This window comes from Sorex araneus, chromosome 7 (genome assembly GCF_027595985.1).
Source record: "Sorex araneus isolate mSorAra2 chromosome 7, mSorAra2.pri, whole genome shotgun sequence".
Taxonomy (NCBI): domain Eukaryota; kingdom Metazoa; phylum Chordata; class Mammalia; order Eulipotyphla; family Soricidae; genus Sorex; species Sorex araneus.
The window spans coordinates 39,158,266-39,185,219 of record NC_073308.1 but is presented as its reverse complement, the minus strand read 5'-3'; positions in this window follow the sequence as shown (position 1 = coordinate 39,185,219).

Sequence of the window (26,954 nt, the reverse complement as noted above, 5' to 3'; positions counted from 1 at the left end):
GTTACAGGTTAAATAGGTAAAGTTTTTAATCTGCTAGAAGTAAAACATATCATTCTGAAGTCATTTAAAATATTACGCTCAACATCAATAGTTTGTTTATTTCCAGTAGAAATTCCCATCGTTCATTAGTAATTCTTGAGAAGTCAGTTTTTGTATAAGCCCTGAGATTTATTATTCTCATTTAGTTTTACAATATATGGATATTTTAGGGCATTTGCCCAAGTCCTTTCTGATAAATTCTCTGAACACAAAGCATTTGTACAAACACATTTTGAAAATGGCAAACAATGTAAGATGGTGATAATTAGAGTTTCCATTAATTATTGAGAGAATTAGTTCAACCATATGACACACATTTCAGAATAATACCCAGAATTGACCAGAATATATTAGAGTTTTCAGGAGTTTCATGATTCCATAAGTTTACATAAGTTCAGATAATTAAGTATCTCTTATTATGTGAGAGAACTTCCCATAAGGCTTTTACATACTAGTTGGACCAAATTTATATATATATATTTTTTCTTACCATACGGGAAAAACAATTATTGTGAGATTCTTTAGAAACTCTTCTGAGGGTGTTTAATATCCTCTCAGATGTCTGTGTTCCAGGGGTTGCTCTAGCTTTACCCCCTACATTCTGATATTAGAGAAAGCAGAAGTGTTTTCTCAAATGATCACTGCCATTTGATGGTTGTCTGGTGATGGTGATGGAGATTGAATGTGGACATAACCTATTTCACCATCTGAATGCTATTAGCCCTCAGTTAAAAGTATTTCTTTCTCATGTAAGCTAAAATAAATATTTTCTATATACACAAATAGGTACATATGTATAAATGCGACATTAGTGTATATATGCATTTAAATAAACAATATAATTCTAGGATATATATGTGAATATTCTAGAATTGTACGAAATTCTAGAATGTATGAAGAATATACATAAATTTTTTATAATAAACCTATTAGAATAATGAAAAGAAAAAAGAAACAATTACTATTTTGATCTTTGGGCCCCATAGCTCTTTGAATCACATATTTAGGCACCTATAAAAGTTACAGATGGGATTAGGCACGAGGCAAGATTGTCCAATGTGATCACTCATTAAAAATATTTTGAAATCCTTACCACAGCAATCAGAACAGAAAAAGATATCAATGGGATACAAACTGGAAACAAACAAGTGAAACCATCACTATTTGCAGACGACGCAAATAGTGATATTAAAAACCCTAAAGTTTCCACCAAAAAACTTTAAAAATAAAGAATTAATAAATCGGTTATGAATTAATACACAAATAAAATAAAGAATCAATGCAATAGGTTATAAAATTAGTACACAGAAATCCTGTATGCAAATAATAAGCTAGAAGAAAAAGAAATTAGAAAGAATATCCCTTTCAGAATAGTTCCTTCAAATGGCAAATATCAGAAATCAACTTAATAAGGGAGGTGAAAGATTTGTACGATGAAAACCATAAATCACATGCTAAGAGAAATAGAAAAGAACACAAGAAAATAAAAAGATATTCCCTGTTTATGGATTGAAAGAATCGACCGTATTAAAATGACAATCCTACTTAAAGTATTATACAGATTCAATGGAATAGCTATTAAAATTCCAATGATGCTTTTCAAAGACTTAGAACAAACACCATTATAATTTGATGAAACCATGACACTTTCCAAGTATCATAAGCTATCCTATAAAAAAGCAAAGAAGATAGGAGGCATTGCATTTCTTAGTTTCGAACTACACGACAGAGCTGTATTAATCAAAGCTGCATTGTTCTAGAATAAAGGCAGACCTGAAGAACAATGGAACAGAATCAAGAATCCTGAGTTAGCCCCCCAGATTTGTGAACAGTTAATCTATGATACAGGAGTTAAGGAAGAAGTGGAGCAAAGAAAATGTCTTCAATAAATGGCGTTGGGAAAACTGCGTAGCTACATGCTTTTAAAAATGAAATTAGTACCGTGCCTTGTAGCATTCACAAAATTAAACTCAAAGTGGATTAAAGACTTTGAGACTAGACCAGAATTCATAAAAACATGGAAGAAACCTTTGGCAGAACTCCCCAGGAAGTTGGCTGGCTCTTTCAAGCGCATGTCCTCCCTAGAACACATATTCCTCTCTTTCTCCTTCCTCGTGGCTTTCCAAGTAAATCTCTTTCTAAGTAAAAACTATCTTGCTTCATTATTTCGCCTCCTGAAATTTTTTTCCTGTGAGGTAAGATGGCAGACCTGGAACACCTGTGCCAAGGTTAGGACTGATTTTCCTTCTCCACAAAGAGCAACCCTCCACTCCACTCTGAATCCATGGCTCCCTGAGAAGTGGGCTTCAGGCTCAGCTAGGCGGCAGCCTAGTAGGGCTGGTGGGTCCCGAGCATCCGTGTGTCCCAATCCTGACCCTTTACCAATCCTGACCCAATCCTGACCCAGCCAGGCATCAGGCCCCTCGCCAGGATTGGTTATCCTGACTTTACCAATACTGAATCATTCCTCAGATGGCCCAGGAGGGTGGAGCAGAGAGATGGAAGCACTCTTCTCTCGAGGTTACCTTTCTTTCTTCCCACTTTATCAAGCCACTGGCAACACTTTCCCTCACCCACATCCCACCCGTAAGCAAAATCCATTCACTCCGTCTCCCAAACATGGTGCAACTATTCTATGAGCAATACAGCTCTGTCACTGCCACAGGCTAGGCTGCCATCATTGCTTGTTAAATAAACAATCTCCTCACATGTAACTCGGGTGTTGTCACTCCTCTGCTTAAATTCCTCAATCATTTCTCATTTGAGCAAAGGTCAAAATTATTATGGAGTACAGTATGCTAAACAGTTTCACCCCTCTCTTCCTACATTTTGTCTTCCAGGTCCACTAGCTTTAATTCTTCAAACAAAATTAAGTTCTTTATTTACTCAGGGCCTTTGCACACACTATTCTCATATTTTTTTTTAAGACCTCTTCCTAAGGTGCCCCATAATAACTCCTAGCAGTGATTTAGAGTTCCAGGGATCAAGCTGGGGTTAAAAACATGTGAGGTAAGGTGCCTTAGGCTCAATACAATTTTCAGATCTTAACCTGAAAAGACCCCCACCTTTCTTTATTTATTTTGACTGACTAGTTCTTATTTTCTAAACTTAGGTTAAATATCACCTTAAAGATTTCTTTCCTGGTCACTTTATTTAATGTATACTAATGTAAAATATACGTGAACTTACATGCTCACTAGCTACATCATTGACATGCATGCAATTTGTGATCAAGACTTGTAGTCCTGATTACACATGTGCAACTTTGGCACCACCCCAATTATGCTATTTATGCATATTCCTCCTTTAATTTTGTTTATGTTTGCAGGAAGAGTTGGACCACACCTAGTAAATTTCTAAGGTGCTCCTCTAAAATATCTCATTGAAGAATCCTTCACCCCAAAACACAATATTGATTATCCCTTCAGAGCACCTACGCCCATGCCATGGGTATTTTCTATCTCTTTAATAAATCTCTACTATTCTCAAAAAAAAGAAGAACTCTCCAGGAAATTTCCCACAGATATGTCTTTAACAAGATGACCACAGTGGCAAAGACAACAAAAACAAAAATAAACAAACAGGACTACTTCATTATTTTACTTTATTTTATTTTTCATTGAATCACCATGAAATACAATTACAAAGTTTTCATCATTGAGTTTCAGTCATACAATGTTCCAACACCCATTCCTCCACCAGTGTAATTTAAATTAAAGGACTTCCGCAGGAACCAGAGAGACAGCAGGTAGAGCATATGCCTTGTATGCAGCCAACTTGAGTTCACTCCTCAGCATCCCATCTGGTCCTCTAAACCCACCAGGAGTAATTCCCGAGTGCAGAACCAGGAGTAACACTGAGCATTGTGGGGTATGGACCAAAACAAACAACATCAAAAAAATAAAACACAAAATAAAACAAAGAACTTCTGTGCAACAAAAGCAATCCAAGCTTGGGGCCGGAGCGATAGCACAGCGGGTAGGGCGTTTGCCTTGCACTCGGCCGACCGGGGTTCGATCCCCGGCTCCCATATGGTCCCCCAAGCATCGCCAGGAGTAATTCCTGAGTGCAAAGCCAGGAGTAACCCCTGAGCATCTCTGGGTGTGACCCAAAATGCAAAAAAAAAAAAAAAAAAAAAGCAATCCAAGCTATAATAAAAAGACACCCTACTGAATGGGGTAAAAAAAACTTGCATATAATACATCAGATAAAAGGCTAATATCCAAGATCTATAAAGCACTCACAAAAACTCAGCAACAAAAATTCTAGTTGCCCCATCCAAAAATAGGGAAGGGAGATGAACAGACACTTTCCCAAAGAAGACAAATGAATGTCCAATAGGTATCTTAGTGAAGGGCTCAACATCATTCATGATTAGGGAAATGCAAAGCAAAGTAATGCTGAGATATCATATCACACCGGTGAAAATGGCACATATCAGAAAGCCTGGAGATAGCCAGTGTTGGAAGGGCTGGGGTGAGACAGGAACCGTCATCCACTGTTGGAAGGTTGTTTGGTTCAGCCTCTGTGGAAAGCAGGATGGAGATCTCTACAAAACATAGAAATAGAACTCCCAGATGACCCAGTGATACCACTTCTTGGATCTATTTCCCAAACTCAAAAACCTACACTTAACGTGATATATGCATACCTATGCTCATCATGAACAACTTTTAGTACAATAGCCAAAATATGGAAACAAAGCAAATGCCTAGCTATCAGTAAATGGATCAAGAACTGTGGGGGCTGGAGTGATAGCACAGCGGGTAGGGCGTTTGCCTTGCACGAGGCCGACCCGGGTTCAATTCCCAGCATCCCATATGGTCCTCTGAGCACCGCCAGGGGTGATTCCTGAGTGCAGAGCCAGGAGTAACCCCTGTGCATTGCCAGGTGTGACCCAAAAAGAAAAAAAAAAAAGAACTGTGGTATGCACACATAATAGAATGCTATGCAGCTCTAAGAGAGAACAAAATCATGCAGTTTGCAGCAATATGGTTGGAACTAGAAGATACCATGCCGAGTGAAGTCAGTCAGGAAAGGGATAGATGTTGAATGATCTCTCTCATATGTGGAACTTGAAGATACATGGCAAGGTATCAGCAAAAGGCCAAAGGCAACACAGCAGGAAAAGTGATACTCAAAACTGAGTTTGTGTGTATATGGTGGGGGAATTGAGAGGGAAGCACGAGGGTCCTTCGGGGGTGGAGGTGGTTACACTGGTGATGGGTGCGATGTTGGAATTATGTGCAGGAGAAACCATAATTTACAGTATTATAAATCACATAACTATGGTCAAGTTTTAAAAATTTAGAAAGTGTATATAACCAGAATTAATTCCATGCCAAAAAATGTTTTCTTGCACAAGATTACCCAAGATAGAAGGAGATGAGGTTTTGAACTTGCAGGTCAGATTTACATCTCAGAAACTATGCCCAGGACAGAAGGCAGGCTAGCAAGTGGTAAGAAGAGAGGCAGAGAGATCAATAGGAGCTACAGGAAAACCTTCTCAAGAGGCGTCCGAGGCGGAGGGGTGGGGGTGGGGGGGCTGGAGCAATAGGACAGCGGGGAGGGCATTTGCCTTGCATGTGGTTTATCTGGGTTCGATCCCTATCATCCCATATGGTCCTCTGAGCACCACCAGGAGTGATTCCTGAGTGCAATTCTAGGTATGACCCAAAAAAGCCAAAAAAAGAAAAAAGAGGCACCCTCACCACTGGAATGGAGAAGCTTTCTTTTTTAATGTTTTGGTTTACAAACTATTAATAATGGTTTCTCATAGACATTGTTCCAACAACACAACCATCTGGAGAACCTTCTTTCAACAAAACAAGAAAACGTTTATTTTAAAAGTGACTGTGGGGCCTGGAGCAATAGCATTTGCCTTGCATGCAGCCAACCTGGGTTCGATTCCCAGCATCCCATATGGTCCCCTGAGCACCGCCAGGAGTAATTTCTGAGTGCATGAGCCAGGAGTAACCCCTGTGCAACACCGGGTGTGACGCAAAAAATAATAATAATAATAAAATAAATAAATAAAAGTGACAGTGATACTAAAATTATCATTTATGTTAAGTAACATTAATATTAATTAAGTAAATAAGTAAATTGATATATATATAATTATCCTTCAAAAATTATGGATAGGTTGGAGGGATAGTACAGTGGGTAGGTACTTATGTATATATTATGTGGTACCATAAAAATTTACAGATTATTTTGCATATTGTTAGCCTTTGAGTATAGAATTATTTATGAATGGTGGTAATTTTATTCTTCCTTTTTAGTATGTAACAGAGTAACTTCAATTTTATTGTTCCTTTTTGTTTTTCTCAAATTATTGCATTAATATTATTTTTATGATGATACCTGATTTTAATAGTTGCTTTTTAACAAATTGAAGATGATTAGTTACTCCTAAATGGCTAAATTTGCATCCTAAGTGGATATTGATTTTGTTGAATGCTCTTTTTGCATATAAAAAGTGAATAAGTAATTATTCTATTAGGCACTTCACATTGCTACGATAATGAGCACTTTGTCTCGATTTACATGGAGATGGGTTTGACATGTGTGTTCAAAAGCAACAAGATGGAATTTTATTCCTAACTATTGTCTTTGAGCTTCGATGAACAACAGGACGACAGTGCTACTATTGTCTTTGTAATTTTTAAACTTATTACTTCTATGTTTTTGTATTGGTATCAAATATAGAATATGGGTGTTTTTTACAATGTAAAAAAAATACAACAAACGCTAAAATAAAATAATCACTTGTATCACTTCTCATCCCGTTGCTCATGGATTTACTCGAGCAGGCACCCGTAACGTGGCGAGGGGGTGGCAACAGTGCCAACCGGCGAAGAGGGAACCAACATGCCACCCGCACGGCAGAGCCTGGCAAGCTACCTGTGGCGTATTCGATATGCCAAAAACAGCAACAAAAATGGGCCTCATTCATTCAAAATAAAATAATATATAAAATAAAACTTTACATGATTGCAATAAGATTAGTCTTGTTAAAGTTAAGACTAAGTTAAGACCATGCAGTTATTCAGGTATGCACACTATCTTTGCATTTTAGGCAGATTACTTACAGTTTAATGATGGAATGCAAACTGATCACAGTGTGAAGAATTATTTTTGACCTTAGAAAATGAGAAACATCAGATATATATATTCTGATGTTAACATTTAACTTTAAAAATTCTTAAAATTCACTTCTTCTAATTTAGTTTAACCACGTAGAGTACCTTTTTAAAGATTCCTGTCTCTGCCACATATGTGCGTTTAATGCCACTTAACCAACCCCATCACAGAACTTTCTACTACTTCCTAGGTTTCTTCAGCTTTGTCCTATTCTTTCCCTTTCTTTACTTAAAACTCATGTTCTTTTTTCCCTAGAAAACATGTTCTCTTTTTTCTTTCTATTCTCTCATAATTTCTACAAACATTCATTTCCCTTCATTCCTTGAAATTCTTAATTTCTTTTTTTTTTTTGATTGTCTTAAAAAATGTCTTTGTATGCACAAACACACTAGCACATCACCTTTTGCAATTCTTTCCCTTCCACCTCCTCAAACCACTTAGCAGGCAAGCACACTACGCACAGAGGTGATTGAACAGCCCCACTCCCAGGACAGTATTTCCCCCCAGTCTTAGTAAAAATGGTATTTACAACGTGGCATTTCACTACCTCTACATTTAACATACGTTGGGCACTTCTAAACATCTAGATGGACTAGATGTTTCAAATAAGACTTAAATCTGTCCACTATATACACAGCAGTTTTGAACCAACTGCACACATGTAATCGAATCGGAGTGTCTTGGAAATATGAACATTCGAGCCTAACACCACCCATTCCCCACCTCTCCCTCTTCCAACCCCAGTTATAATGTTCACATTTCAAAAGACAATCTTCCCCCCCCCCCAAACTTTGCAGAAAATGCACATATACTCTTGGTTAGACACTGGTAACCTCTGTTAACAGCTATAAGGATTAGATGTGATTAGCTTTGCACTCACTGTCCATTATATATTCTATATACAGCAATGTGAAACAAAAAAAGCAAACACAACGAACAATTAGCCTGACTCACTGTAACCACACGGCAGAGAGCTCGCTGCACGACCCTCTCCCTGCTCCTGCCTCACCCAGTACACCAAGTGCAGGGCTCAGGCGCTCTGTCACCTCCCCCACACACCCCCCACAGGAATTTCTTTTAATTTACAAAGCATTTTTACAACTACTACTTTAAACATACATCAGGCACTTTAGAACATCTAGAAAGATTAGCTATTTCAGAAAAGTACTTAACATTGCCAATCGGGCACGGAACAGTGGGGAATAAAATGCAGACACAAAAAAAATGGTTATCATATAAAAATGTCTTCTGAATTTGACCAGTCCGGCATGGATGGGCCCTTCTTCTCTTCAAGGTCTTCAGCTCCCCGCCCTCTCGCTGGCAAACAAAGGTGTCCAGGAGTCGCTCTTGATTCTCGCTTCCAGAGGTGGTAACAATCCCTTTTCCCAGAGTCATTTCCAGAAGACATTTTTATAGTTTTTTTTCTTTTGTTTCTGTCTTTTAAGCAAATAGGCATTTACATGTCCCTTCCTAACTTCTACCATACGTCGGCAACCTCTTCCCGCCTAGAACTAAAGATGTAGCACAAGTTTTGTTGGTTTTTGTTTGTTTTTTAAAAAAAAGGTTGGGGGTTAAGTTGAGAGCAGCTTTATCATATTATGTACACAGGCCTTCGCTTGGCGGCCAGGAAAAAAAAACATCTTCGCAAAAGGATGGTGGGCACTTTAGGTCGAGAAACCATTTTCTCTCTCCGGCGAGCATCTATTTGTCGAACGAAGATCGCGCGCCGATGGGCCGGGGGAGCCGATCCATCTGCGTGGCGTCGATCGGGTTCCGCTCACCTTGAGGGGCCCCTTCGGGCCTTGGTCGGTCGTGGTCGGGACGAGGCGCGGCCTCGCCCGGGGGGGACGGGGCGGTGGGCCCGGGTCCCGGATCTGCGCGGCTTCATGGCTCAAAGAGGTGGCGGGGCGGGCCTTGGCGCCGCCCGGCCTCGGTGGGCCTCGGTGGGCCTCAGGGGGGCCCTCGGGGGCCTCGGTGGGCCTCGATGGGCCTCAAGGGGGGCCTCAAGGGCCTCTGCGGCGTTCGGCCATCCGCAGGCGGCCGGCGGGCGCTCGCCCGGGCCGGGCCACACGGCTGGGCCTGGCCTGCCCCGGCGGCCGGCGGGGTCCGCGCGGGAGGCGGCCGCCGCCATCGGCAAACGAGGGGGCGCCCGGGACGGGCGATCGCTGCGGGCCGGCGGCCCCAAACAGATACAGTCCAGGTCTCCTCAGCCCCGAGTCCGCTCCCGCCCCCGGGCCCTCCAGCTCGGCCCCCGGCCCGAGGCCCGAGGGCCTGGAAGGCCCAGGGACGCAGGCCGCGACGCGCTCTCCTCTGCCGCCTCTGCCGGAACTGACTTGGCAGTTCTCTTCGCCAGCGAGAGCCGAAATTCTTAATTTCTGATGAGCATTAAAAAGTCCAGAGAATTTTGAGTTTGTATTTTAAAATGACATTTTTTTTGCATTTTCTTTTGTCTAACTCTAGTTGGACATTCAAGGGCCACACACAAGGACCTGGAAGCTTTATTGAGTTCAGCTGCGTGATAAGCAGACAGAATATATGTTCAGATGAGAGGAATGAAAACCTTCAAGTGGACTGAGCTGAGTTTGAAGGTCAAATGTTTCCTTGATGGTCTTTCCCTATTTTCTGGTGAAACTGCACAGAGTTCCACTCATTTGACAGTGAGACCTGCCAAGCACTAGAGTGCATGGGTTTGACAGGGGATCCAGCAAACTGGAACCCACCCTTCAGGATGATTGATCCTTCTGTGCTTTCACTATTTGCACCACAAGAGCCTCAATTATCTCTTTGCTCTCCAATTCTTCTATCCTGCTTCTCTGAGGAAGTAGAGCCCTCAGTGAGGTTCCACCTTTGGGAACCCCAGTCCAGCCTGATGAACACTGTTCTAAGATGAGCACTGTTCTAAGATGGGTGATTGGTGGTTTCCTCCCTCTCGTCCATGCAAAATAGCACACAAAGTCCCTGAACTGGTCTTCAGTCTTCTCTGACTTCCAGGCTAACAGTTTCTTACAGTTGGCTTGAGCTCAATGAGCCTCTTGCTCTAGTTTTGACTCTTATTGCAACCTATTGACCTATATTTGTAATGTTATGGTTTTTTTTCCGTTGCCAAATATCACTAACTGCTGCAGCTATATAGAAAACAGCACTTTGTGAAGTTTCCTTTGTTGGAGATCTGCATCAGAAGAACTTCCAGTCCATCTGCTGCTTCCAGGAATCCGCATACATACACAGCAAGCCTCAGTGGTTGAGAAACTTCACTCTTCCAGACCATAAAGCTCAGATCCCTCCCTGGGTTTCCCTGCAGCAGAGCTTCCCAACTCCATGCCATCGACTTAGCAGCTGAGTCGATGAATCTTTCTTTGGAATCCTGCCAGGCTATACCAGTCATAATGCTCTTGAGCTTGAGCACAATGCCAAGCAATTCCAAAGAAATCACCTGGAAATTCAGCAATTAAAGAAATGGGTTTACTGTGTATTTACGAAAGCAAGCAGTCAACCCATATCTTTAACTGCTGGCTTTGCAAGTGATTTCTCTAACGGTGAGCACAATGATTACCAATTCCAAAGAAACCACTTGGGAAGTCAGCAGATAGAGACATTGGTTTACTTAACAAAAGCAAGCTAGCAGAACTAGCTGAGCAAGAAGGACAAGTAGAGGCAGGCTGTTCCCAACCTTAACCATACCAGGACTTTGGTCAGAGGGAATATATATGTATACAGCAAAGAAACTCAGAGAACAATCTGCACACAGCATGAGAAAGGATCAGGGGAAACAGAGCTACAATATTGGGCAGAAAGACAGTAGTTAACATTCCCTTCTTGGTATGTTTCCATTCTGTCTCTGAGAATTGACTGGTCAGGTCAACTCCCAGGATTAAGTCTGGGCAGAGTCAGTATCTTTTACTTACTTTTCCCCATAGTATAGAATATTAGCTCAGTGCTTTCCCCAACACTTTTGTCAGTATTACACCAGGAAGGAACTCTGTAGCGTAAAATAACTGATAAGACATGGCCCCAGTCTTCAAACATTAACAAACAGCATGACTTGTGGAGGATGATTTTTTCTTTTTCTTTTCTTCTTTCTTTTAGATGTTTTGTTTTATAAGAAATTTAGTTGACTGCTCTAGAAATAGATAATAATTTGGCATTTCCAATTCATCTAGAACTGTTTGAGAAATAAAAAATTAATCCATAGATACTACTTAATTGTTTGTAATTCCTTATATTCTTGCTAATTTAATCTTAGGGCTAAGTGATATACAAATTGCTTTTATATTTTAAATGTTTTTATTTTATTTATCCCTTCCCACCACTGCTTCATTTAAACACCGTGGTTTACAAAGTTGTTCATGACAATTTATTACAAGCATTCATTCAATATTTCAACAGCAATCTCACCACCCCTGTCACCTTCCCTCCGCCATTATCTCCATTTTTCCAACCACCCCACAAGCCTGTCCCTACAGCAGGATGACAATTTATTTTATATTGCTTGTTACCCCTAACTGGCTAATGGAATGATCAAGAAATGTTTCTGTAGAAGAAAATTTATATGAGTTGTTGTACCTCACTGTGGGGATATTAAGTCCTTGTCTGAGGGTTTACTAAGCTATTGTTGAAAGTTAACCTTCTGTGTTAAAATGTTTTTGTTGGTTTCTACGTTACATCCCATCCATCTACTACTGGGATGTCAGTATTCTTGATATTGAAAATATTCCAGCCGCATGCTCCAGAAAATCCAGATTTTTAAAAAGAATTTTTTTAATTGTCTAGTTCCTTTTTTTTAGATTTTTTAATTGAATCACCATGTGAAAAGTTACAAAGCTTTCAAGCTTAAGTCTCAGTCATACAATGATTGAACACCCATCCCTTCACCAGTGCACATGTTCCACCACCAAGAACCCCAGTATACCTCCCACCCCATCCCCACCCCCACCCCCCGCTGTGTAGCTGATGATTTTCACTTTATTTTCTCTTTACTTGGATTACATTCAATATTTCAACAGAAAACTCACTATTATTATTTGGAATTTTCCCCCAACAATCAGACCTGCCGAAAAGGCATCATTTGATAATTTGTTTTCCATTGCTGAAAATAAAGAGCCTATAAGGTCTTGGATTTCTGGTATTTTAGTAATTAAGTCCAGAGAAATTTCTGCCAGAAATCGCATCATTGCAAGCTCGTACCTCTGTTTAGTGGGCCTTATAGGATGGTGGTTGCCACGCCGCCGCTGGGGAAAGGAAAGGCTGAGAGAGAAAAACCTTTCCCCTCCCAGGGTGGCATGGGGCCATAGCTCAGTTCACAGTCTAGAGGCATTTCTGCAAGAAGCCGCTGGGTGCCAAAAGTAGTGAGTTGGCCTCTGGGATCGTGGGCTTTCAGGAACCCGGGAGCCGTTCACGTGTGGCCCCTTAGGGTCACATCTGGGCAGAGAGCCTTTTTAAAATTTTTTATTAGTGAAACACCATGTGGTACAGTTGTAGACTTACAAACTTTCGTGCTTACATTTTAGTTATACAATGATCGAGTATCCATCCCTCCACCAGTGCCCATTCTCCAGCACCAATGATCCCAGTATTCCTCCCACCACCCCCACCCCATCCCCCACCACCCCACCCTGCCTCTGTGGCAGGGAATTCCCTTTTGCTCTCTCTCTCTCTCCTTTTAGGTGTTGTGGTTTGCAATAGAGAAAATCCAGATTACTTAACAGGGAAGTCCAGCTAGAGTTAAAATTTTTACCCTGAGAAGGCTTGGAGCTTTCAGCCATAGTGTAACTGAAGTTACACTCCAAATAATAACCTGTGTAACTGAAGCTTCCAGAAGATTAGGTTCTCCTAGAGGGTCAGCTCTGAGATGACAGAGTCCAGCCAGAGACTTGGTGGCAGCTTTGGAATGTGGGAGCGATTGAGGGGCTTTGTTTGGTTGGGAGCTGGCCCAACCCCCTCAAGAGAGTCCTGGAGATCTTAGTCAGCAGCAGGTGTCCGGGAAATTTTGGTGGTAATGTGATCTACTCTGAGATTTATTTGAGTCTCTGGAGCATGGCTGGTAGATGACCTTACATGGTGGCAGATGTGGGATGTGGGTGTGGCCACCAGAGCTTCTGGAAGCAGAGGGGTGGGGGAGGTCACCCGTCCTCAATTCCAAGAAGGCCTGGAGTTTTTAACCATAAGGACCCATTCAGCGGATTAGGTTCTCCTTGAGGGTGAGTCCTGAGGTGATGGAGTCCAGTCAGAGGAACAGTGGCGGCTTGCCAGACTGCTTTCAGTTCAAATCATTTCTTCCCCAAATGCTCTCACCTTTAGTATTGTCTTTTAAGAGTATTTTATAAAATTACTATTTTATGAAATAGTTTGGATGGATTTTTTTTATCCTAAAACAACAATGCCTATATATTATCAATAAGCATAGCTATAGATAGGCCTATCTAGTTGATTTTTCTATCAAAGTTAAATTTTCTAGTTACTTTGAGTGTTTCCCTTTATGTTCACTTATGCTCATGTAATTTTAGAATAACTAAATATGAGCACTGGATTTACTTAACCCACCGGGCTTGGTTTAAAGACACAGAGCCCATATATGGCATGTGGCCCCCAAAGCAAACAAAATAATAAATAAATTTAAATAAACAGATGTAGGGAGACTGAGACTCACAGGAGAAAGTGACATGCATGCCCCAGCTATTCATAAAAGGATTTACAAAGTTTCCAAGATAGAATGTTGATTTTTGGTTCTCATTTCATTTTCCAAATATATTCCAACCATTTAGCCGAGGGCCCTGGGCATGAGGACAGGAGCTAAAAGGACTTAAGGATGATTCCTGCTCCACGGCATGTGATCTGCTTCTTCGTGTTCATAGTTGTCATCCTCACTCCTTCCTTTCCAGCACTGCTCATGTTGACCTTCTCTCTTTCCTGGTCATGACCTAGTAGCAATCACTGCATCAGGCATTGTTCAGAACCTGGCACCTTGCAGGACTACATAACTCTGAACCATAGGCTCACTTATAACTCCTCTGAAAACCATAGATGGGCCCTTTTTTTTCACAGAGGGTCCTATAAAAACTGGAGTATTTATACTGTGAAGCTGATTTGCAGCCAAATCCTTGTTCTCTCTGGGGATCACTCCCTGTTTAGTACCTTCTATGCCAGGCACTTCTCTAGCTTTTTCAATACCATGTGCAGTGTGCCAAGAGCCAGTCCCAAATCACTTGGGCTTGAATTCTTCATAGGGGATTAGAGTATCTTTTTCTCATATGTGAAATGGGGAGATCAATATTACATAATTCAGCTATTTTCTGAGCATTATTCAGTCAGATAATTTAAGTAAAACACTTTCATAATACTTACACCCATATGTGTCAGGTAAAAAGATGAAATGGGCACTGTTTTGTTTTATGGGCAAGTCACTCGTCCTGAGAAGAGAAAAAGCAGCTAAGGCCACAAAGGCTGGAACTGAATTCCAAACCGTAAAGTCCCTGATCCTCCCTCTATCCTACACTTACTCAGGAAGTTGCTTGGAAGAAGACTTAGCTCTCTCCCACATTATCTTATCTCTAAGTTGGAGAATCTTTGTCAAACTATCTAAGCCCTACTGTCCTTATCTGGGAAATGATGATAATGTCAAAAGGACAAAAGCACATGGTGAATACTCAACACTAATCAATCTGGGGGAACAGCGTGTGCAGACCCTCAGGGATCATTCCTGGCAGTGATCAGGGCACGTGGTACCAGGGATCAAACCCGGGCCAGCCATATGCAAGGTAATATCTGTCCTTCTATGCTATCTGATCCCTCAAAACTTTATCAATGTGACTGATTTCCTTGTAATCCCAAAACAGATTCTTTCTGTTTGTTTGTTTCTGAGACATACCCGCAATGCTCAGGGGTAACTCCTGGCACTTTACTCAGGGATCACTCCTGAAGGTGCTCAGGGGACCATATGGGATACTGGGTCAACCTTTGCATGGGTTGACCACATGCAAAGCAAGCACCATATCCACTGAATTATTGCTCCAACCCCAACAAAACAACTTCTTGATGTTATCATATAGTTGCCTCTGTACTTTTAAGTCTGAAGAGTTTCCAGGTTATTTCTGTATTCCAGATGTTCGTAGAGAGCAGAGAAATTAAGTGTTTCTTAAAAATTTCAAATAACTATGGCTGGATCCATAGCATAGGGAGAAGGGCGTTTGCCTTGCACATGACTGACTGGGTTTGATTCCTCCATCCCTCTCAGAGAGCCTAGCAAGCTACCGAGAGTATCCGGCCTGCATGGCAGAGCCTGGCAAGCTACCCATGTCATATTTGATATGCCAAAAACAGTAACAACAAATCTCACAATGGATACGGTAGTGGTACCAACTCGAGCAAATCGATGAACAACGGGATGACAGTGACAGTGACTCTGATAATGTGGTTTTAGTTTGTTTGCTATGAAGTCACACCTAGCAGTGTTTAGGCAGCTGCGTGGTTAAGCCTAGACATCCCCTATACAATGCATGAACTCCAGCCCTTTCAGCTAGATCCCTGGCTCTAGTTATGCTTTTTGACTTAGTTTTACTTTTGTGCCAGGAATTGGACTCAGGTCCTCATTCTTTCAAGACATGAGCTCTACTGAGCTATAGCTTCTATCTCTCTTTTTTTTTTCTTTTTTGGGTCACACCCAGTGATGCTCAGGGGTTACTCCTGGCTTTGCACTCAGGAATTCCTCCTGGCAGTGCTTGAGGGACCATATGGGATGCCGGGGATCGAACCCAGGTCGACCGCGTGCAAGGCAAACGCCCTACCCGCTGTGCTATCGCTCCGGCCCCCCTTCTATCTCTTTAATTTCTTTCTTTTTTTTTTTTTTTGCTTTTTGGGTCACACCCAGCGATGCTCAGGGGTTACTCCTGGCTTTGCACTCAGAAATTACTCCTGGCGGTGCTTGGGGGACCATATGGGATGCCGGGGATCGAACCCGGGTCGGCCGCGTGCAAGGCAAACGCCCTACCCGCTGTGCTATCGCTCCGGCCCCTATCTCTTTAATTTCTAAATAATGTCATTTAGTCAATTCTTATTACTGGTCAATTCTTATTACTATATGCCCAAAGCTGTAATAACTTAATAACTGGGTTCACATACCCTGTGCTCTTCCCTCCGCAAATGTAGTAATCTCATGTCCTCTAACGTTGAGAATTAGTTCTTATTACTTCCATCTTACAGGTAGGAAGACCAAGTCTTTGAGAAGTTATATAAACAAACTGGACTCAGGCAGAGACTGAGATGGGGAAACTTAAGCTGTATGACTCCATGTTCCTTGTCTTTAGCATCTAGATACCATGCTGCCTGCCAAACTTCTTGTTCTTTTGAAGTAAAATAGTTTTATTGATGAGGGATATTCAATTCTGTGGAGAACATAGGATTCTCTAGAAAAAAGAAAAAGACATCCTAATGCACCTACTTAAAATAAAAAACAACACGAGAGCACCTCCTGTCTGTAGACAGGAAAAACAACACAATGGCAGCTCCCAGGATTTTCACCAGGTCCAAAGTCACTGTCTGTCACTGTCATCCCATTGCTCATTGATTTGTTCGAGTGGGCCCCAGTAACGTCTCTCATTGTGAGACTTATTGTTACTGTTTTTGGCATATTCAATACACCACAGGTAGCTTGCCAGGCTCTGCCGTGTGGGCGCAATACTCTTGCTAGCTTGCTGGGCTCTCCGAGAGGGGCAGAGGAATCGAACAAGGGTCGGCCACGTGAAAGGTGAATGCCCTACAGCTGTGCTATTGCTCCAGCCAGTCCAAAGTACACGGAAGGAATGTTCTTAGTACTCTGCACAACTGCGGTTGGAAAGCATCCAGCAACCTGAGTGTTAAATCTCAGCAACGTGAAAAGGACAGTCTTAGGGACAGAACCTGCTGTACAAATTCCACCTGGTCCGTGTACTTTTGCACAACATAAATTACCTTAAATTGCTCATTTCCTGGTTGTTTGGTGAGGTGGGGGAATGCACCTACCCATGAGCAGATGTTTCTACTGACTAATCAGAAATTAGGCTCCGAGGAGCAACCTGCCTGTTTTGGTTAAGGGCCATTAGCTACTTGACTAATGATATTCATCCCTCATCCTGTCCTGCATCCACTCTAGTCTCCACTGGGTGATGATTTTGATTGATTAATAATGCCTCACTATTACTGAGCACTTCCCACACCAGCATTATTCTGTAATGCTATGAAAAAGGCATAGCCAGGAGACCAAGCAGGATATGTGCTTGGTTTTACATATATAGAAATATATAAAAACATTCTATACATGTTTTACAGGTATAGAAACTGAGGTACCAAGAGCTCAACAATTTCCATCAGGGAGGGGATGGAAGCAAAATTCACATTTAGGACTGTTTGACTTTTGTCCATATGCTATTCAGATACTATGGGTCACTTAGGTTGTAAATTCTCATAATACATTAAAATGATGGAATGAAGTATGAGAGATTGACTTTTGTGTAAAAAGTCAAAATCAGTATTCTGTAAGTTAATGGAATATTTATACAATGTGCTGATTCTTAATGGGATGCAAAAGTAGCTCCTCAGAGGAGCATTGAAATGGCAAATTTTTTCTGTCATTCTTGTGATGTCAACCTGTGGTGGTCTCCCATCAAATGCAAAAACAGTTCTAGATGACAAGGAATTGCCTCATTCCAAATGTCAAATACTTCTAAGAAGTAAAATGGGATAGTCACCTTTAAAAATGATTAAGGGTGTTGTATCCAAAAAGACAATGGATGAGCGGGCATCAGGGCTTCAGTTATACAGGAGATATGGGTGAGTGGTATAGCCATATATTCAAAGCACAGACTCAGCAAAGCTGAAAACATGATACCTGAGCTGTAACCACTGAAACTTTGTAATGTGCCTCTTAAGTTGACAGTTGAGGATGCGGTAGGGTTGAGGTGGGGAGGGAGTTTGGGAACACGGGTGGAGGGAAGTTCACACTGATGGTGGAATTGGTGCTGAAATATTATGTGCCTTAAACTCAACCATCAATAACTTTATAAACCACAGTTCTTTAGTTCTTTTTTTTAAAAAGAAGAACAAAGGAAAAAACAAAAAACAATTACTTAGGGTGGGATAGTACAGTGGGTATGTCACTTGATTTTCATGCGACTGACCTGGGTTGCATCCCTGGCATCCCACGTAATCCCCTGAGCACTGCAAGGAGTGATTTCCGAGTGCAAAGCCAGGAGTAACCCCTGAGCATTGCCAGGTGTGGCCCCAAAACCAAATGAATAAATATAGCTAAAGGTGGCAAACTCAGATGCATTTGGGGATCATTTGGGGTCTGAAGGTACGTGTCCCTTCTTAGAGCATCCAAGTCTTCATTTTATGCCATACCCTGGGGGTTACTCCTGACTCGGAGTTCAGGGTCACTCCTAGCAGTGCTCGGGGAAGCATTTGGTGCTGGGGATAGAATCTCCTGCATGCAAAACATGTGATCCAGACCTTTGAGCTTCCTTCCTTCCTTCCTTCCTTCCTTCCTTCCTTCCTTCCTTCCTTCCTTCCTTCCTTCCTTCCTTCCTTCCTTCCTTCCTTCCTTCCTTCCTTCCTTCCTTCCTTCCTTCCTTCCTTCCTTCCTTCCTTCCTTCTTCCTTCCTACCTCTGTTCCCAGAATCAAATCCAGGCCACACACATAAAGCAAGTATTCTACTGCTAAACCACAATGTGAAAGAATTGGAAATTTTTAATAAGTTTTTCTCATTTGAAACATGTTTATGACATACTAAATGAAGAAGAGAGTTTCTAATCCTATCTTTTCTAGTTTATTTTTTATTAAGATACCATGATTTACAAAGTTTTTATAATAGCTTTGCTTCAGGCATACAGTATTCCAATTTCAATCCCACTACCATCGTCTCCCTCTCTCCACCAATGTCCCCAGGTTCCCTCCCACCCTACCCCTGACAAACTTATAGGAACGACAAATGAAGTTATCAGAAAATAAATCAAAAAAGTCAATCTGTGATGATTGATTACTATATTATTTAATATTTCTCATTTGCATAAATAAGTTTTCAACTCTGGCATCTAAAATATGTTGTTAAATTTTATTTTGTACTTGAATCTTATTGTGATAATTATCATATCTTCCCTGTCATAAGTAATACTCTTTAAAATTGTGTTCTTTTAAAAATTATATTATAGAGTTTATGTGAAATAGGTAAAACCTACAAGTGTAAATTTTAGTAAAAGTGAATAGAATTAAGAAAATTTAAGCTGGAAAGTTCGAATAATCCTATAAAAGCACAAGGTGATTTTATCCTGAAAAATAAAATATTGGTTTTATATTTGAAAATATAATATTATTGATACTGCTTGGGTTTCTGTATTAATAAGTAAAATATTGCAATAAAATATTTAAGGATATAAATTAACTGATCAGACATAGAATGTCAATATAACTGAGATGCTAATTTATTACTGAAAATGTATAGACTCCCTTAGAAGTCTAGGAGCAAACATAGGAGCCAACTAAACTTGGTTTGAGAAAAACATTAACACAGAAAATTCAACTAGCAACACTTTAGCAAACCCACAGACAAGGACTTAATGAACCCATGGTGCTCACAAAGTTTCTTCTACTGAAGTAATTTTTGATAATTTTATTAGCCATTTAATGGCAACAAGCAATATAAAATAAATTATTTTGGGTCTGTTATGGGGGCAGGAGGGAGGGGTAGTTGGGAAAATGGGGGCAGGTAGAGGGAGGGTCTCAATGATGGTGGGGTTGGGGGTGGAATATTGACTGCCTATAACAAATGTATCCTGAATAACATTGTAAACTAAGGTGACTAAATAAAGTGGGAAAAGATTGTTGGGGCTGGACTGAGCTATCAGGGCAAGCCCATGTAGACTGTACCGTACTACGGACAGGAACATAGGGACCCATGAAAATGGACGAGATTTCTTGTGTGTCCTGACTGGTTTGAATGAAGCTGGACACTTTCCCCCTTCAAGCTGCCTTCAGAAAATAATTCCAGTATCTTGTAAGGGGCAGTGTTCCTTTTCTCACAGAGGCCTGGCTGTTCTTTGACATGTTTGGGGCTGGGTTGATTGTACAGCAGGTAAGGAACTTGCCTTATACGTGGCTGACCCAGTTTCAATCCCCGGCATCCCATATGCCCCCTCCCCTAAAGACCACCAGGAGTAGTTTCTGAATGCAGAGCAAAAATAACTCAAAAAATAATAAAAATTACAATGAACATTTTAAGCACAGTATTAAAACACAAACCTGGGGTGCACTCACCACCCCTTAGATGGAAGTGGGTGAATGAATTTCATGGCTGAGGACAAGTAAGACATTAAATATGAAGTAATCAACATTCAGGTGCAGTTATAAATACAGCATTTAAAATTTCTAGGCACACCTGCTTAGCTGCTAGCCCTGTCCCAGATTTTAATGTCTTTTGTGTTGCAATAAGTTCTCCAGCCATATCCAAAGACTCTGCACTCAAGGGTCACTCCTGGCGGTACTTAGGGGATCGTATAAGGTACCAGGCATCAAATTGGGGTCAGCTGCATGCAAAGCAAGTGCTCCTGCACTATTTCTCTAGTACCTCTGGACTGAAAACATGAGAAAGTATACAAAGTAAGACAAGAGAGGTTACTTAAGAGAGGTTACTTAAGACATATTCGTGCTTGTTTCTAATCAAGTCATCAAGACCCTCAAGACTTTTTTTATCGCTGAAAAATTCCGTTCTTGCTTCATTTGATTGTTTTAAGTGGGATTCCCAGCCTGTTGGTTCTGATATTTTAATTTTGTGCACAAGTTGAGCTTTTCAACTGGAGTTTGATGATCACTGGGAAGTATTAGTTTTTCTATCCATTTGCCATGGGAGGTAACAAATGGGTCCTACATTCCTTTCTTGCTGCACGTGGCAGGTCCTGCTCCCCACAGTCCCTTCTTCTCAGCCATAGAGTGAATTTGTGGAAGTTCTCATGCAGAAAGAACCTGAGAATCTCTGATACTCGTGGGGTTCTGGGGGTGCCTCTGCGCAGTGGTGGGATGAAGCCAGGAGGCTCTGACACCAGAGACAGAGAGGGAACTCTGCCAGATTATAACAGCCTCCCCCCCCCCCAATCTCACATGATTAATACATGCACACTGTAGGGCTCAGGTCTGCATCCTGATATAAACCAAATGAAGTAGAACTCGAAGTGATCGTGAATGTGAAGATGTATCTTGAATGTAGGACATTGGAAAGAGAGGGTGTAAGTATCATGAGTGAATTGGACGTGTGTTGCTCCCAACTTTGACCTAGCAAAGAAACGTCATTCCTGAGGATTGGCTTATTGGTCTGTGAAGGTTGTGGGGAGATTGCTGGTATTTCCTTTCCAGAAACTTTCATCCCACGTTGCAGCTCTGAAAAGGAGATGGGAGAAGAGCCTGCACTTCCCCCCATCACTGCCTTCTCTTTCTGGACTCTCTGACTAAGTCTACGAGAAAGCTCTGTGTGCAAACGAGTATCAAGTTTCCAAGGACTTTCTACATTGTACTCACAAGCTCTGAGAGAATAAGTTTTAAGGGCAATAAACATTTTTACACTCTACAGAGGATACTGGGTGGCTATGTGACCCATCTCCATGCTCAGAAATATCATTTTAAAAGTTTGAAATTATGCTACTTTGGTTATAGCAAATTCCATATGCAGCAACAAGCTAATGGAACTTACAGCTGAGTTTTCAAATAAACGTGTTCCTGAAAAACTAAGCATAAATCGCATCCACAGAGGTTGTAAAGTCAAAAATTTTTATTGATGGGGGTGGTTAGTATCTGTGCTCATCAAAAACTCTCCCCCATATCTTTGCCTAACTTGAAACCCCTGGGCAGCTCCACAGCAGGGTACACTCCTAGGTTACGTTCACCTTGCAGGTGAGCCTGGGGCGCGTAGGCCTGGAAAGAGAGCTCACATCCAGGCCTGGCCACCTGCCAGTGTGTGACAGCAGACACGTCCCTGGAACATTACACAGCTCAGAGGGGAGGAGGGGGAGAGGGAGGGAGAAGGAGGAGGGAGATCTGGTCTTAGGCGCATGCAGCTGGCTGGAATGTCAGGTGTGTCTGGCTCAGCTCTGTGACCCCACCTAATGTCAAATAGTTACACTCTGTGGCCTGTTTCGTGGATTCCCAATGCTGAAGCCAATAGAAAGAGGGAAGCAAATGACTGTAAGGGACAAATGGGGGCAGAGTACCCGGGTCTTGACCAGCTGTCTTGTCCTCCAAGTCTCCAGAAAGATCCTGCAATGGCAACTACTTGAAGATGAGGTTCAGGGTGGTCTGCCCCTGTTGCCTCCAAATAGTTGCCTCCCACACTCAGCATCTGTGGCCACAGTGCACGGAGCATGACTGCTGGCAGTGAATTGCTCCAAAAAGTGCCAGGGCAGAGCTCTAATCATGTCCAAGGTGCCTCTGGCTCCACGTGTGTGACACCTTCCTTTTGGCTGCTCAGGTTTCAGTGAAGGACCTAGAGATAGCCACAGACATCCAGCAAAAACAGCTGGACAGGTGCACAGCTCCTGGATGAGAATGAAAGCACAGTTCCTGGATGGATGTGAAACTCCTGGGTGGATGGATGCTCCCAGAGGGATGCACCGCTCCCGGATGGACGCACAGTTCCCGGATGGATGCACAGCTCCAGCTCCTGGGTGATGCACAGTTCCCGGATGGATGGACACGCCCAGATGGATGCGCAGGTCCTGGATGGATGCACAGCTCCAGCTCCTGGTTGATGCACAGTTCCTGGATGGATGCACAGCTCCTGGACAGATGCACGGCTCCTGGATGGGTGCACGGCTCCTGGGTGGATGCACGGCTCCTGAACGGGTGCACAGCTCTGGATGGATGCACAGCTCTGGATGGATGCACGGCTCCTGGACAGATTCATGGCTCCTGGGTGGGTGCACAGCTCTGATGGATGCACGGCTCCTGGATGGATGCACAGCTCTGATGGATGCACGGCTCCTGGATGTATGGTTATGCAGCTCCTGGAGGGTGTTCAGCTACACGTGCCTCCCGGCCACCTCAGGCTCCACACACTCCAGAAACAGCATGAAGCTCTGGCATTGCTCAGTGATCGCAGCAACGTGCCCCTGGCTGCAGGCCTGCCTCTCTGCAGCTGCCAGCTATCTACTCGGCCAGCACCTGGCTGACTCTCCACACATCCTGAAGCAAGATGGGTCCCTCTGAGCCCCGAATATCACTTTAAAAGCAGCTTGGGGATCCACTGACCAGAACCTCCCTCTGGAGGCCAACTTTTAGCTGAGTGATTCCCATTCGGACCCAAATTGCTTTTGATTGGGACTGATTGCTGGCGTCCTTCCTTACCCAGGCGTGAGCAAGCCAACCTTCTGCAGTGCTGAAGTGGGGAGGCCCCTCAAATCTTGGGCTGCTAATGCCTCCATCATTCCAAGAACAGAACAGGAGGAAGCACAACACAAGAGTTTGTGGTTAGACTGAGAGAAGAGCTTCCACTCTTTTTTTTTTTTTTTTTGTAGGGGGAAGGCAGGTTTGGACCACACCAGGCCCAGACTCAGTACTCAGGGACTATTCCTGCAGGGCTCTACAGTCACGAGTTATACCTGATAGTGTTTGGGGGACTATATGTGACACCAGGGTCCAAACTGGGGTCAACATGTACAGAAAATGCTTTAACCCCTGTACTGCCTCCCCCAGCTTGAGCTTCCGTTATTGAATTGAGGTACAAGGGCAAGCAAAGAAACTGTCCTGGGAAGGGATTGCAAACAAACCAGCACATATTTGGCTGGGTTAAGACAGAGGCAGGGCAGGATGGTGTTTAGTGGTATTTTCTAGTTGAGGATGTCTGGGTTTCTATAGTCATTCACTAATTGTAACAGAGAACAAATTAAACATTCCTGCCTTACTCATTTGTGGAGTGTAAGGTAGCATCACATGAGGCTGACACCCAAGGACAGTAGATACAAGGGCCAGGAGGATTGCCCCATAGCTGGAAGCCTGCTTCATGAGCAGAGGGGAGAAGGCAGATGGAATAGAGAAGGGATCACTAAGAAAATGATGGCTGGAGGAACCAGTTGGGATGGGAGATGCATGCCAAAAGTAGATAATGGACCAAACATGATGACCTCTCAGTGTCTGTGTTGCAAGCCATACTGCCCAAAAGTAGAGAGAGAGTATGGGGAATACTGTCTGCCATGGAAGCAGGGGGAGTGTGGGAAACGGGGGGTATACCTGGGATATTGGTGGTGGGGAATGTGCACTGGTGGAGGGATGGGTGTGTGATCATTGTGACATTGTAACCCAAACATGAAAGCTTCTAACTATCTCACAGTGATTCAATAAAATAAAAAAAATTAAAAATAAACAAAAATAAACATTCCTGCCTTATGGGACGTATGTTGCATGGTACATATAATGGAAAAACAAACAGATAAATTATGAATAAGACTATGTGACTACTAGTGAGTAAAAAGAAGCAGCAAGAGACACAGGCATGAGAAGAGATTGTCTGGCAAAGACACAGAAAGAGCAGAGACTTGTTGGCTGAAGCTTAGGAGCCAAGGAGCTTAAGAGCAAGAAGGAGGGAAAGAAGGCAAGAACTGGGGCTGGAGGCAGGGGACCCGGAGGCTGGGGCTCTGGAATTGACTCCAAGTGAGATCACGGGGCTCCTGCCGGGCCTGAACAATGGCCCTCAAAGCTGTGAATAATGAAGTCTGTCCTCCAGACAGGAGATTCCACATAGTAAGCTTTTACTTTTGGTGAGGAGGGAGCCTCCCAGTTTAGGATACCTGGGACTGCTCCCACAAAAAAGAAAGAACAGTTAACCGCTGGTACAGTGCTTGAACTCTAGCAGGTGATGCTCGCCCAGTGGGGTGGGGACCACAAGGGTCACATCAGATGGTGCTGGGCAAAGGCATGCGTGGTGCCAGGGACCCAACATGCCACTCCTCAGCACCTGAGACTTCAGCTTGCTTGCTTTCTCTTCCTTCCTTCCTTCCTTCCTTCCTTCCTTCCTTCCTTCCTTCCTTCCTTCCTTCCTTCCTTCCTTCCTTCCTTCCTTCCTTCCTTCCTTCCTTCCTTCTTTCCTTGCCTTCTTTCTTTCTTTCTTTCTTTCTTTCTTTCTTTCTTTCTTTCTTTCTTTCTTTCTTTCTTTCTTTCTTTCTTTCTTTCTTTCTTTCTTTCTTTCTTTCTTTCCTTTCTCTCTCTCTCTCTCTCTCTCTCTCTCTCTCTCTCTCTCTCTCTCTCTCTCTCTCTGTTTTTTGTTTTGGAGCCATACCTATACCCAGTGGTGCTCAGGACTCACTTTCTCCTACATCATCACTCAGGGGTCACTCTTCTATTTTTTTCTTTTTTGGGTCACACCTGGTTATGCACAAGGGTTACTCCTGGCTCTACACTCACGAATTACTCCTGGCAGTGCTCAGAGGACCATATGAGATGCTGGGAATCAAACCCAGGTTGACTGCATGCAAGGCAAATGCCCTGCCTGCTGTGCTATCACTCCAGCCCCTCAGGGATCACTCGTGATGGGGCTCGAGGGATCATATGGGGTGCTAGGATAGAACCCAGGTTGGCCACGAGCAAGGCAAATGCCCTACCACTGAACTATCTCTCTGACCCTGAGATTTCACTTCTGACCCTTGCACTCCCCTGCTCAGCCAATGGTACTGAGCAGATACTGACAGGGACCAGGCCCAGCCAACTCTTACCCACCCACCTGCTGCCAGGAGGAGAAGGTGACCCAAGAAAAAAGACCAAACACCCTTGTGTCTGATCCCTGAGACAGGTATGAGTGTTGGGGTGGGAGAAACCTGAAGTGTATTCTGTGTCGGGATACACGGGCACCTACCTGTTCAGCCCGGGGTCCACCAGTAAGCCCAAACAGCTGCGAGAAATGAAGAAGATCCTTAAACGCATCTCAATGGGGGTTTCCCAATCTCCCTTTCTCAGGAAGGGGTTGTTACTATGACATGGCTTAAGGGCATCTGAGTTTTTTTCCCAGGGCTGTGCTTGCATGGAGGACTGCAGGGCTGGGGCTGTCTCCATTCTCTCTTTGTGATCTGATGGCCGAGATTTAAGCCTCCTCTGTCACCTCTAGCTCTGTGCTATCTGGCTGCTTTAGTAAATATAAATCTTGGTGATGGATCAAATCTATACCCACCTCTGGCAATGGAACCAACTGAACAGCCCTCTGCCCTCCCACCCTGCCCTATTTTCTCTGTGTAAACTGGATGGCCTTCAAGATTATTCACACAGTGGCCACTGTCCTGCACTCTGAGACTCCCTACCCAGAGATGACCCTTTTCCCAGTGGCTCAACTCTCAATTGATCCAAACCACCAAATTTACCTTTTCAGTTGGAGAAGTCAGGCTGTCGACTGCCTTGGCATGTAGGCCTGAGTGAATGTGAGGGCCTAAAGCCCCCACACCTGCCACATTCCATGTTTCAGGAGAATGGGAGCCGTCTCTGTGACTCCCTGTCCTAGAGTCAGGCAGGGTCATAGGTTGGTGAGACCTCAGAGATCATCAGGCAGTCTTATTGTTATCCAGGGTTCCAGAGTTTTCCCTAGCACAAACAGGAATGTGACTAGAATGGTCACAGGCTAGGAATGGTCTAAGGTTAGTGACAGGTTTCAACAGGAACTCGCACGAGACTTGTTGTCCATGGACACAGTCAAGCCTGGGATGCTGGTGTTCAATTTTTATGGAGCCGGGCATGGCAGCTCAGACTCACAGACATGCCACTTGCTGTGTGTGACTGTCTC